Source organism: Ovis canadensis, chromosome 1 (genome assembly GCF_042477335.2).
Source record: "Ovis canadensis isolate MfBH-ARS-UI-01 breed Bighorn chromosome 1, ARS-UI_OviCan_v2, whole genome shotgun sequence".
Classification (NCBI taxonomy): Eukaryota; Metazoa; Chordata; class Mammalia; order Artiodactyla; family Bovidae; genus Ovis; species Ovis canadensis.
In genome coordinates, this window is record NC_091245.1 from 215,783,889 (window position 1) to 215,796,436 (window position 12,548).

Sequence of the window (12,548 nt, forward strand, 5' to 3'; positions counted from 1 at the left end):
GTGTACAACCCAAGCATTAAATACTCTATTGCTCTGAAAAAACAGATTCTCATTTTCACTTTAAATTTCATGCACAATATGATGAATATTAGTCTCTAGTGCTAAAGCAAAAAGTTCAGGAAATAACAAAAGGCTGAAAAATGTTAAAAGTAAATGTATATTAATTACATATAAACATACATAATCTATATCTATCTATACCAGTATCTCTACTTATAAATATGTATAAATTACAATTGTATTGGGGTACTAAAGTTTGTATAATATTTGAAATTTTTTATATTATTTATTCTTTTAAATATAATTCAATATTTGACTCTGGTTAAATTTCTCTTTACCTTGAATTTCTTATTGAAGTGGACATTTTGGGCTTCTTTTTGAGTCTAACACCAAGCAGGTATGTCAGAATAAGTATAAAATATAAAGTAATTGAAATTTAATACATTTTTAAATGTTTGTTTTCACAAGGGTAAAATATAGAATGTAAAATAGAAAAAGCAGCAGTTATCCCTTTCCAGTCTGGCTTGTGAGACTCTATAGGGAGTCAATCTGCAATAGTTAAGTGGTTAGTTCTTCTGTTTAGCATCAGTGTTTTCATGGTGACTTTGGAGTTGCCATATATTACTTGCCAGAGAGAGGTCATGGCCAAAGCAGTAAAAGCCCCCTGCTGCTGCTAAGTCACTTCAGTCGTGTCCAACTCTGTGCGACCCCATAGACGGCAGCCCACCAGGCTCCCCTATCCCTGGGATTCTCCAGGCAAGAACACTGGAGTGGGTTGTCGTTTCCTTCTCCAATGCATGAAAGTGAAGAGTGAAAGTGAAGTCGCTCAGTCGTGTCCGACTCTTTGCGACCCCATGGACTGCAGCCTACCAGGCTCCTCCATCCATGGGGTTTTCTAGGCAAGAGTACTGGAGTGGGGTGCCATCAGTTGCTAATGCATAAAAACTCCAAATCAGGAAACAAGAGAGTGAGAGTGACAAAACCTCTCCAGTAGCTCCACGGTTGGTCAAGAAAGAAAAGAAAAAGAAGGGCAAGAAGGCCAAAGCTCCTCCAGAGAGTGCAGGTGAGCCTGGAGATGGGGACAGTGACACCACCAAAAGAAGAAGAAGAACATAAAAGTGGAAATGGTTCTAAGTAGTGGAGACCACTTTAAGCACTCTGTCAGCTGGAAGAAGAAAGAAAAACCTTACTGAAAAAAGATAGAAAATGATTTCTCATGTCAGCACATTATAAAGGAAAAAATAATATGATTAAGACATATAAATACCATGAGTCTATTTGCTATATCTGCTCCCATATCACTAAAAGTACTTATCCTATTAACTATGCTTTCCCCTTGACATTATAAGGTTCAAGTCAGCGAATAAATACTTTGCACCATGCGCAGCATTATATTGTACTGAGATTATTGATGGTGCTTCTAATGTTGACCCTGAAAACAATCAATAAGCTGATGCTGACAGATTTAAATGCTAACACCCCCACAGAGGAGTATACCCAATTACCAAGATAATAATTGTCTTCAATTTTAGAAATGAAACACCCTACATATAGTCTACATATAATAGTAAAGAGAACAACAACAGTGAGGAGCTATTTTTAGAAGGAGCTGAAGAACTATTCCATGATAGATGGAAGAATTCTGAAGACCTAATGGCTGATATACATTCCTACTGCTAATATCATGGAGTTCTTGTGTTCAGTAAGAGGAGAGCTTATTCAACTGCAACTTAGTAAGACATTCAGTATTTTTTCTATGAGCTATGAAAATTAATTACAGACTATTTAAAATTTAAATTAGTCATTAGTTTAAAACGATGGGAATTAATTAAATATTCTACTATGATATACAAAGTATAATCATATAGTTGAAACCATGGAGAGACAGTTGAATTTTAATATAAAAAGTAATGTTTGGGTTCATCTTGAACTGGCTAGCTACAATTAAGTTTCTAAGGGAGAAAGAGGAATGATTTAGATGACATCTAAATCTATACCATATAAAATAATTGTGCTCTTCTTAATCACCAATATAACTGTAAAAGTTTGTCTTAAATTTGTATATGCAGTAAGGTGTGTATCTGTATGTTAAACATGGAAACCCCAGGTAATGTTAAAAACTGACATGGGTATACTGACATTAAAAATACATCTAACAGTCACTGAATTCTAAGTACCAGGTATTCGTTCTTCTTTAGTCACAGTTGTAATTTTCTGCAGGATTGCCTGGCTCCTGCTTACTTCCCTCACCTCTTCTTGCTTCTCCCCATGTCTCTCAGAGCCTATTTATTCGGCATTCCCTCAATCCCTCAGTGCCTCCTACTTACTCTGTACCATCTACCTGAAATACAATTGCCTCTTCTCCATACTTACCTAAGTCCAATCCATCCAACGGATTATAAGGAAATTGCTTTTCCTCTTTATTTGTTGGTGTGATCTTCCTGCTGCTGCTACTAAGTCGTTTCAGCCGTGTCCGACTCTATGCGACCCCATAGACAGCAGCCCACAGGCTCCCCCGTCCCTGGAATTCTCTAGGCAAGAACACTGGAGTGGGTTGCCATTTCCTTCTCCAATGCATGAAAGTGAAAAGTGAAAGTGAAGTCGCTCAGTGGTGTCCGACTCTTTGCGACCTCATGGACTGCAGCCTACCAGGCTCCTCTGCCCATGGGATCCTCCAGGCAAGAGTAATGGTATCCCCACTAGAACATAAGATATACAAGACTACTCCTGCATATGTGAGTTCTATGTCTGTTTTTCCTCACTAGTACACACAGCATCTAGTTTGGGCGCTTTAAAACATTACTTCAATGAATGATCTATTTACACAGTTTATCACATTCTTCTTCTTCTTTTTTTTTTTTTTAATCTCATGACCAAGTGATATCATATTATTTTCCAGGTAGCATGTTATTTTGAACATGGCAAAAATAGCCAAAAGCAGACATTACTAGTTGAGTTTAGACTTCTAAATTTAAAGTAAAACAATGAAAATAAACTATAATAACAATACATTTCTTCACAGAATTATGATCAAATAAATTGTAAAACTGTAATATTTGGGTGAAATCAGGAGTCCTTTCTTGAATATCTGTTTTCAGACAACTGTCAAAACACATAAAGTAACAGAACAATAAAATCAAAATCAAATACACTTAAATAGTGCGCCTCTGAATGGGAGTGAGTGTCATTTTGAAAGGAGACACTGGAACATGCTTGGAGAAAGACAAAAAGGAAGACACAGGGCAAACGATCCTCAAATGATAGCTATCACAGAGCACTCCATATCCATGAGTTTACCTAACATCTGGCAGCTTGAATTTAAAAAAAAGAAACATATTCCCTTTCAAATGATGAGGTGCTTTCAAATGGAAAATTAACTTGAAGGCTAAATATATATCACAAATGATGCAATCAAAGTGCATTTAAATCTACTGAAAGGAAACAAAAACAAGTTTCAATAACACTTTGAAATACTGTAAAAGGAATTGCTATGAAGTAATTTTTAATTATGCACTGAAATTGTGACATTATCTCTCAGTAGGAAATACATGGTTACCTTCTTTAGTGTGCTTCAAGAATAAGATACATTGAAAAAGAATAAAAACACACTAATATATGAAGTTAAATGATATGCCAGTGGTCAAGCTCTAAAGATTGAGTGCTCTCAAACTCCAAGCATTTCAAAGATGAGAATCTCTGTCTCAAGTGCATATTTCATCAAGCCATTATGGACAAGCAGGAAGCACTAAGAGATTGCATCTTTTCCCAAAATAAATTTCTAGCTATATGCCAGAAGTCTAATGCATTTTAGATAAATTAACAAAATACAGGTACCCATGTAACTCAAGATATAGCAACATTTCAACTCTGACAGCTTGACTGGCTTAACAATCATTTTATAATTGGTCACAGTGTAAATTTGTCAGACTGCCTATGAAAAAAAATTTATGAAGATTAACTAAACAACAGCTTGACTATCAACTATTTTTTTAAGACATTATTACTTATACAATGCTATGTCAATCCTACTTCCAATCTTACTAAATTCAGTTCTCCATGCCTTTAAGGTCGTAAACAGTCCTTTCCCCTACACCATAACTTCCTGGAAAGTGAAAGTGAAGTCGCTCAGTCGTGTCTGACTCTTTGCGACCCAGTGGACTGTAGCCCACCAGGCTCCTCTGTCCATGGGATTGTCCAGGCAATACTGGAGTGGGTTGCCATTTCCTTCTCCAGGGGATGTTTCTGACCCAGGGACCGAACCCAGCTCTCCCACATTGCAGGCAGATGCTTTAACCTCTGAGCCACCAGGGAAGCCCTAACTTCCTGGGGAAACTGTTAAATAGACATAGGCAGATTGGGCAAAGAGCACTATTAGATTAATGCCCCTTTTATACAAGATAGAATGATTTCCACTGACTAAGGGTGTATACTCTGTCAAATTATTTATGCTCTTGAATTTTCATACAGCTCATTTAATCCTCACATCAGCCACATGAAGGGAATAATCATTATCATCCACACTTTAAGTATATAGGAATTGAGGATAAGGCAGGTCAAGCAAATTTCTCAATCTAACTAGTAAATAAAGAATAAGCTCAATGAGTATAGAGTCTATTTGCTTCCAAAGTTCATATGTACTTACAAAAAATTTCTACTACATTTTGACTAAAGTAAAAAGCTTATTGAAACAACCCAATAAAGATGTATAAAGCATAGCAATTCCATAGCACTCCATACCAATTCCTGTCCCACCACCTTTAAGTAACAAATGCAAACAGTGCACTGTATGCCCCCATGCCTTTTTTGTTAAGATATTTTTATTAAAGTACAGCTGACTCATTGGAAAAGACCTTGATGCTAGGAAAGATTAAAGGCAAAATGAGAAGAAGGGGGCAGAGGGTGAGATAGATAGCCTCACAGACTCAATGGACATGAACTTGGGCAAACTCCAGGAGATAGAGAGGAACAAGGAGGCCGGGCATGCTGCAGTCCATAGGGTTGCAAAGAGTTGGACACGACTTAGCAAATGAACAAAAATAGGCAAATAGTTGATTTACCATGTAATTATTAGATTCGGTATACAACATATTGGGCTTCCCTGGTAGCTCAGCTGGTAAAGAATTTATCTGAAATGCTAGAGCCCTGGGTTTGATCCCCTGGGTTGGGAAGATCCTCTGGAGAAGGGAAAGGCTACCCACTCTAGTATTCTGGCCTGGAGAATTCCATGGACTGTAGAGTCCATGGGGTCACAAAGAGTCAGACAAGACTGAGTGACTTTCACTGTCATACAACATAATATTTGATATTTTTATAAATTTAAAGTTTTTATAAAAACTTGTTAAATTTGCTGTGCTATACATTATATCCTTGTATCTTACTTACTTTATACCTAGTAGTTTGTAACTTAATTACCATCCCCTATCTTTTCACTCCCTCCACCTCTCTCTGAACTGGTAACCAGGAGATTGTTCTTTGTATCTATGAATCTGTTTTTGATATGTTACAGTCATTTGTTTAATTTTTTAGATTTCAAATATAAGTGAATACATACTTCACTTATATATTTATTTCTCTGTTTGACTTACCTCACTAAGCATAAATCTCTCCAGGAACACCCATGTTGTTCCAAATGGCAAAATTTCATTCCTTTTTATGGCTGAGTAATATTCCATTATATATATACATATATATGTGTGTGTGTATATAATCCCACAGCTTATTTATCCATTCATATGATTATGAACATTTCGGTTGTATCTACATCTTGGCACATTGCAACAAACTGTGGAAAATTCTCCAAAAGATGGGAATACCAGAACACCTTACCTGCCTCCTGAGAAATGTGTATGTGAGTCAAGAAACAACAGTTACAACCGGACATGGAAAAATAGACTGGTTCCAATTTGGGAAACGAGTAAATCAAGGCTGTATATTGCCACCCTGCTTATTTAATTTATATGCAGAGTACATCATGAAAAATGCCAGGCTGGATGAAGCACAAGCTCAAATCAAGATTGCCGGGAGAAGTAACATAACCTCAGATACGCAGATGACAGCACCCTTATGGCAGAAAGAGAAAAAGAACTAAAGAGCCTCTTGATAAAAGAGGAGAGTGAAAAAGTTGGCTTAAAACTCAATATTCAGAAAACTAAGATCATGGCATCTGGTCCATCACTTCATGACATATAGATGGGGAAACAATGGAAACAGTGAGAGACTTTATTTTTGGAGACTCCAAAATCACTGCAGATGGTGACTGCAGCCATGAAATTAAGACACTTGTCCCTTGAAAGAAAAGTTATGACCAACCCAGACAGCATATTCTAAAGCAGAGACATTATTTTGTTAACAAAGGTCCATCTAGTCAAACCTATGGTTTTCCAGTAGTCACGTATGGATGTGAGAGTTGGACTATAAAGAAAACTGAACACTGAGGAATTGATGCTTTTGAGCTGTGGTGTTGGAAAAGACTCTTGAGAGTCCCTTGGACTGCAGGGAGATCCAACCAGTCCATCCCAATGGAAATCTGTCCTGAATATTCAATGGAAGGACTGATGCTGAAGCTGAAACTCAAATACTTTGGCCACCTGATGCAAAGAAGTGACTTATTGGAAAAGACCCTGATGCTGGGAAAGATTGACGGCAGGAGAATAAGCAGTCAACAGAGGATGAGATGGTGGGATAGCACCACTGACTTGATGGACAAGCTCTGAGAGCTGGAGATGGACAGGGAAGCCTGGCATGCTGCAGTCCATGGGGTCGCAAAGAGCCGGAGATGACTGAGTGACTGAACTGAACTGAATTGAACCTCTTGGGTAGTGTAAATAGTGTTGCTATGAATGGTGGGTACATGTATCTTTTCTAATTAGTGTTTTCATTTTCTTCAAATATATACACAGGAGTGGATTTGCTAGATCATATAGTAGTTCTACTTTTAAATTTTGAGGAAACTCCATAGTGTTCTCCATAGTCGCTCTACTGATTTACATTCCCAACAGTGCATGAGAGTCTCTTTTCTCCTCATCATATCAACATTATTTGTTGTCTTTTTAATAAAAGCCATTCTGAGAGACGTAAGGTGATATCTCACTGTGATTTCAATTTGCATTTCGCTGATGTATAGTTATGACATTTTTGTTGTTTAGTCACTCGATCGTGTCTGACTCTGTGATCCTATGGACTGCAGCTCCACAGGCAGCATCTTTTAATGCTCTGTCTTTGAAAAAATGTCTACTGAGGTTTTCTGACAATTTTTTAATCAAGTTGCTTGTCTTATATTGAATTGCATTATCTTTTTAAATCTTTTAGATAGTAACCCTTTATCAGATATATCATATGCAAATATATTCTCTCACTCAAGTTTATCTTTTCATTGTGTTGGTTTCTTTTGCTGTGAAAAAGCTTTTGCTGATTTTTGCTTTTATTTTTGCCTTTGTTTCCCTTGTCAGAGGTGAGAGATTCAAAAAGGTAATTGCTCAGACTTATATAAAAGAGTATATTGCTTACATTTTCTTCAAGACATTTTATGATTTCCAGTTTTACATTTGACCTTTAATCCATTTTGAGTTTACTTTTGTACATGGTGTGAGAAAGTGTTCTATTTTTTTTTCTTTATATGTTACTTCCAGTTTCCCCAGCACTACTTACTGAAGAGACTGTCTTTTCCTCATTTTTATTTTTGCCAACTTTGTCATAGATTAATTGAATATATTTGCATAGATTTATTTCCCAGCTCTCTGTACTGTTCTTTGATTTAGGTGTCTGCTTTTGTTCCACAATCCTTATGTTTTGATTATTATAGCTTTGTTCAGTTCAGTTCAGTTCAGTTCAGTCGCTCAGTCGTGTCCGACACTTTGCGACCCCATGAATGGCAGCACACCAGGCCTCACTGTCCATCACCAACTCCCGGAGTTCACTCAGACTCACGTCCATTGAGTCAGTGCTGGCATCCAGCCATCTCATCATCTGTCGTCCCATTCTCTTCCTGCCCCCAATACCTCCCAGCATCAGAGTCTTTTCCAATGAGTCAACTCTTTGCATGAGGTAGCCAAAGTACTGGAGCTTCAGCTTTAGCATCATTCCTTCCAAAGAAATCCCAGGGCTGATCTCCTTCAGAATGGACTGGTTGGATCTCCTTGCAGTCCAAGGGACTCTCAAGAGTCTTCTCCAACACCACAGTTTAAAAGCAGCAATTCTTCGGTGTTCAGCCTTCTTCACAGTCCAACTCTCACATCCATACATGACCACAGGAAAAACCATAGCCTTGACTAGGTGGACCCTAGTCGGCAAGGTAATGTCTCTGCTTTTGAATATACTATCTAAGTTGATCATAACTTTTCTTCCAAGGAGTAAGCGTCTTTTAATTTCATGGCTGCAGTCACCATCTGCAGTGACTTTGGAGCCCCCCAAAATAAAGTCTGTCACTGTTCCCACTGTTTCCCCATCTATTTCCCATGAAGTGATGGGACCAGATGCCATGATCTGCGTTTTCTGAATGTTGAGCTTTAAGCCAACTTTTTCACTCTCCTCTTTCACTTTCATCAAGAGGCTTTTTAGATCCTCTTCACTTTCTGCCATAAGGGTGGTGTCATCTGCATATCTGAGGTTATTGATATTTCTCCTGGCAATTTTGATTCCAGCTTGTGTTTCTTCCAGTCCAGTGTTTCTCATGATGTACTCTGCATAGAAGTTAAATAAGCAGGGTGACAATATACAGCCTTGATGTACTCCTTTTCCTATTTGGAACCAGTCTGTGGTTCCATGTCCAGTTCTAACTGTTGCTTCCTGACCTGCATACAGATTTCTCAAGACGCAGGTCAGGTGTGGTCTGGTATTCCCATCTCTTTCAGAATTTTCCATAGTTTATTGTGATCCACACAGTCAAAGGCTTTGGCATAGTCAATAAAGCAGAAATAGATGTTTTTCTGGAACTCTCTTGCTTTTTCCATGATCCAGCGGATGTTGGCAATTTGATCTCTGGTTCCTCTGCCTTTTCTAAAACTAGCTTGAACATCAGGGAGTTCACGGTTCACGTATTGCTGAAGTTTGGCTTGGAGAATTTTGAGCACTACTTTACTAGCATGTGAGATGAGTGCAATTGTGTGGTAGTTTGATCATTCTTTGGCATTGCCTTTCTTTGGAATTGGAATGAAAACTGACCTTTTCCAGTCCTGTGGCCACTGCTGAGTTTTCCAAACTTGCTGGCAAATTGAGTTCAGCACTCTCACAGCATCATCTCTCAGGATTTGAGTGGTGGCTGCGCAGGCACAGGAGGGTCTAGAGGAGCTATCCCACATTGAAGGTCAGGAAGGGTGGTGGTAAGGAGATACCCCTCGTCAAAGGTAAGGAACAGCAGCTGTGCTTTGCTGGAGCAGCCGTGAAGAGATACCCCATGCCCAAGGTAAGAGAAACCCAAGTAAGATGGAAAGTGTTGCAAGAGGGCATCAAAGGGCAGACACACTGAAACCATACTCACAGAAAACTAATCAATTTAATCACACTAGGACCACAGCCTTATCTAACTCAATGAAACCAAGCCATACCTGCGGGGCAACCCAAGATGGGTGGGTCATGGTGAAGAGGCCTGACAGAATGTGGTCCACTGGAGAAGGGAATGGCAAGCCACTTCAGTATTCTTGCCTTGAGAACCCCATGAACAGTATGAAAAGGCAAAATGATAGGATACCAAAAGAGGAACTCCCCAGATCATTAGGTGCCCAATATGCTACTGGAGATCAGTAGAGAAATAACTCCAGAAAGAATGAAGGGATGGAGGCAAAGCAAATACAATACCCAGCTGTGGATGTGACTGGTGATAGAAGCAAGATCCGATGCTGTAAAGAGCAATATTGCATAGGAACCTGGAATATCAGGTCCATGAATCAAGGCAAATTAGAAGTGGTCAAACAAGAGATGGCAAGGGTGAACGTCGACATTATAGCTTTGTAGTATAGCCTAAAGTTAAGGAGCATAATGCCTCTAGGTTTATTCTTTTTTCTCCTGACTGTTTTGCCTATTCAGGATCTTCTGTGGTTTGACACAGATTTTAGGATTACTTGATCTAGTTCTGAGAAACTCATGGTGTTCTAATAGGGATTACATTAAAACTGCAAAGGTTGAACAAAGAGTCACTCTGCATCTTGTAAATAACAAAGTAAATAGGCAAACAATAAGGACCTGTTTTATAGCACAGGGAACTATACTTAATAACTTGTAATTACCTATAATGGAAAAGAATGAAAAAGAATATATATGCATACAAAATGAAACAGGACAAAAGCTAACAGAGTTTTTCCAAGAGAATGCACTGGTCAGAGCAAACACCCTCTTCCAACAACATAAGAGATGACTCTACACATGGACATCACCAGATGGTCAATACCAAAATCAGACTGATTATATTATTTGCAGCCAAAGTTGGAGAAGTTCTATGCATTCAGCAAAAACAAGACCGGGAGCTGACTGTGGCTCAGATCATGAACTCTTTATTGCCAAATTCAGACTTAAATTGAAGTAAGTAGGGAAAACCACTAGACCATTCAGGTATGACCTAAATCAAATCCCTTTTGATTATATAGTGGAAGTGGCAAATAGATTGCAGGGATAAGATCTGATAAACAGAGTATCTGATGAACTATGGACAGAGGTTCATGACATTGTACAGGAGTCAGGCATCAAGACCATCCCCAAGAAAAAGAAATGCAAAAAGGCTCGATAGACATGAGTCTGAGTGAACTCCGGGAGTTGATGATGTACAGGGAGGCCTGGTGTGCTGCAATTCATATGGTCGCAAAGAGTCGAACACGACTGAGTGACTAAACTGAACTGAGGACATTAGGAGAAATAGTTACCTAATTTCCCAGCATTGAAAGCAAGTTCTCGTATAAGAGCTTCTCTATGCAATCTGTGCATGTTGGCGGTTTCAATGGGAGAACTAGATCTTAAGTAACATGGGCTGTGTCTTCTTTAGGGGGCTGCTATGTATACCTTGGTGGGAGGTATGGATAGAGTTTGAGGGACTAGAGCCAGAACCAGGTAGAAAAAAGAAAAGTCTGGTTTTCTTACAGCCCTATGGTAATTCTTATTGGTTTTTAAACCAGCTAAGAGGGCTCATCTCCCCATGTCCATGTGAGACCCCAGAATTGTGATGTCTAATATTTAGCTCAAACCCATCACTCTTCAGGAAGGATCCCCAAGCCTGGGATCTCTCTCTCCTCTCTCTTCCTCTACTAGGGATGTGGGTCCTAACCAGACTGCTTCTCTTCCCTTCCTACAAGAGTCCATGTGAGTCTTTCTTTACAGACCTGTTTTTGAAGAGCTCTGCTGGTCACCAGGTTGATTTCATCAAGAGTCACTTTATACATAGTTATAGTTTTGATGTTTTTCAGGAGGGGAGGTGAGTCCCCAGTGTCCTCCTACTCTGCCATCTTGATCTCTCCTACTCTCAGGATTTTCTTAAACCTCAGAAATAGGATGATATGTCACCTAAGAATTTGGGACTGGTTCTAAAGTGTGTTAAATCACTCCATTTAGAAATATAGAATGTTTTCACAGCAATTAAGTGTGTATAATCATTAAACAATTTTATATTCTTTAATAATATTATAAAGTCAACTTTGTGATTCTGGACCATTTGTGTAAAACAGTAAAATGTTTTTAACTGTTTTAAAACTTGTTTCATTTTTATGAACAAGATTTTTTATTTCAGTTTTTTAATATTTCATGATGGTAAAGAAATAGGTTTAATATATAAATATTTCCCTTGAATCTATTTACTTTACTCATTTACGTGTTTTAACCAATTGTTAATTTTCCAAATCTCTGATTGAATCATCTGCAAATAATAACCCTTTCTCTTAGTTTCCACTGTTATATTTTTTGTGTTTGTGTGGTGATTGCATTAACAACAACCTAAAAAACAAACATTCATAAAAATTTTGATAGTTTAACTTCATATCTTGGACCTCCTCACTTTGAAAGGCAACTTCAGGAAGGCATATTCCTTAGAGAGTTGGTATACTGATCACTAAGAAAGAGCAATGAAAAGTGTGTTCCAAGAACTGGCATCTTTAGCATCACCCCAAAACTAGTTAGCAATCCAAAATATCAGATCCAATCCCAGATTACTAAATCAGAATCTTGGGGTCTGGGCTCAGGAATGTGACTTTTACCAAGCTAGTATTTGAGAGGAGCACTTCAGTAAAATATATGATCTATCCTCTTTGTTCATGAATTTTGTGTTAGTGAATTCAGTTACTCTTTAAAATTTATTTGTATCCTGCTGTGTCTTTGTTGTCACTCAAAGATAAGTGCATGCACACAGTGGCAAATTTTATACTATCCTACATGCACCTCCATTCCTACTCCTAGCTAAGACTGAACTCCCATACTATAAATATGTGTCCTTTCTGTGGTCTATTTAGTGCTATACACGTTGCATTTCTGTGCTTCTTGTTTTGTTTTGCCTTCTATAATGGCCCCCAAGTGTAGTACAAGAAGCTGTGATATGGCTTATGGAGAAAATACATCTGTTAGAAATAAGTCATGAG

General features: G+C 38.3%; 1 protein-coding gene and 1 non-coding gene across 4 annotated transcripts in view; one reads left to right on the forward strand and one right to left on the reverse strand.

Moving 5' to 3' along the window:
- NAALADL2 (N-acetylated alpha-linked acidic dipeptidase like 2) overlaps positions 1–12,548 on the reverse strand; it is a 1,648,032-nt gene that overhangs the window by 1,364,395 nt on the left and 271,089 nt on the right. The gene's annotated exons all lie outside the window — the stretch shown is intronic.
- Positions 496–624, forward strand: LOC138431642 (small nucleolar RNA SNORA56). Its single transcript, XR_011253793.1, has one exon. It is a non-coding gene; the product is annotated as a small nucleolar RNA SNORA56 (small nucleolar RNA).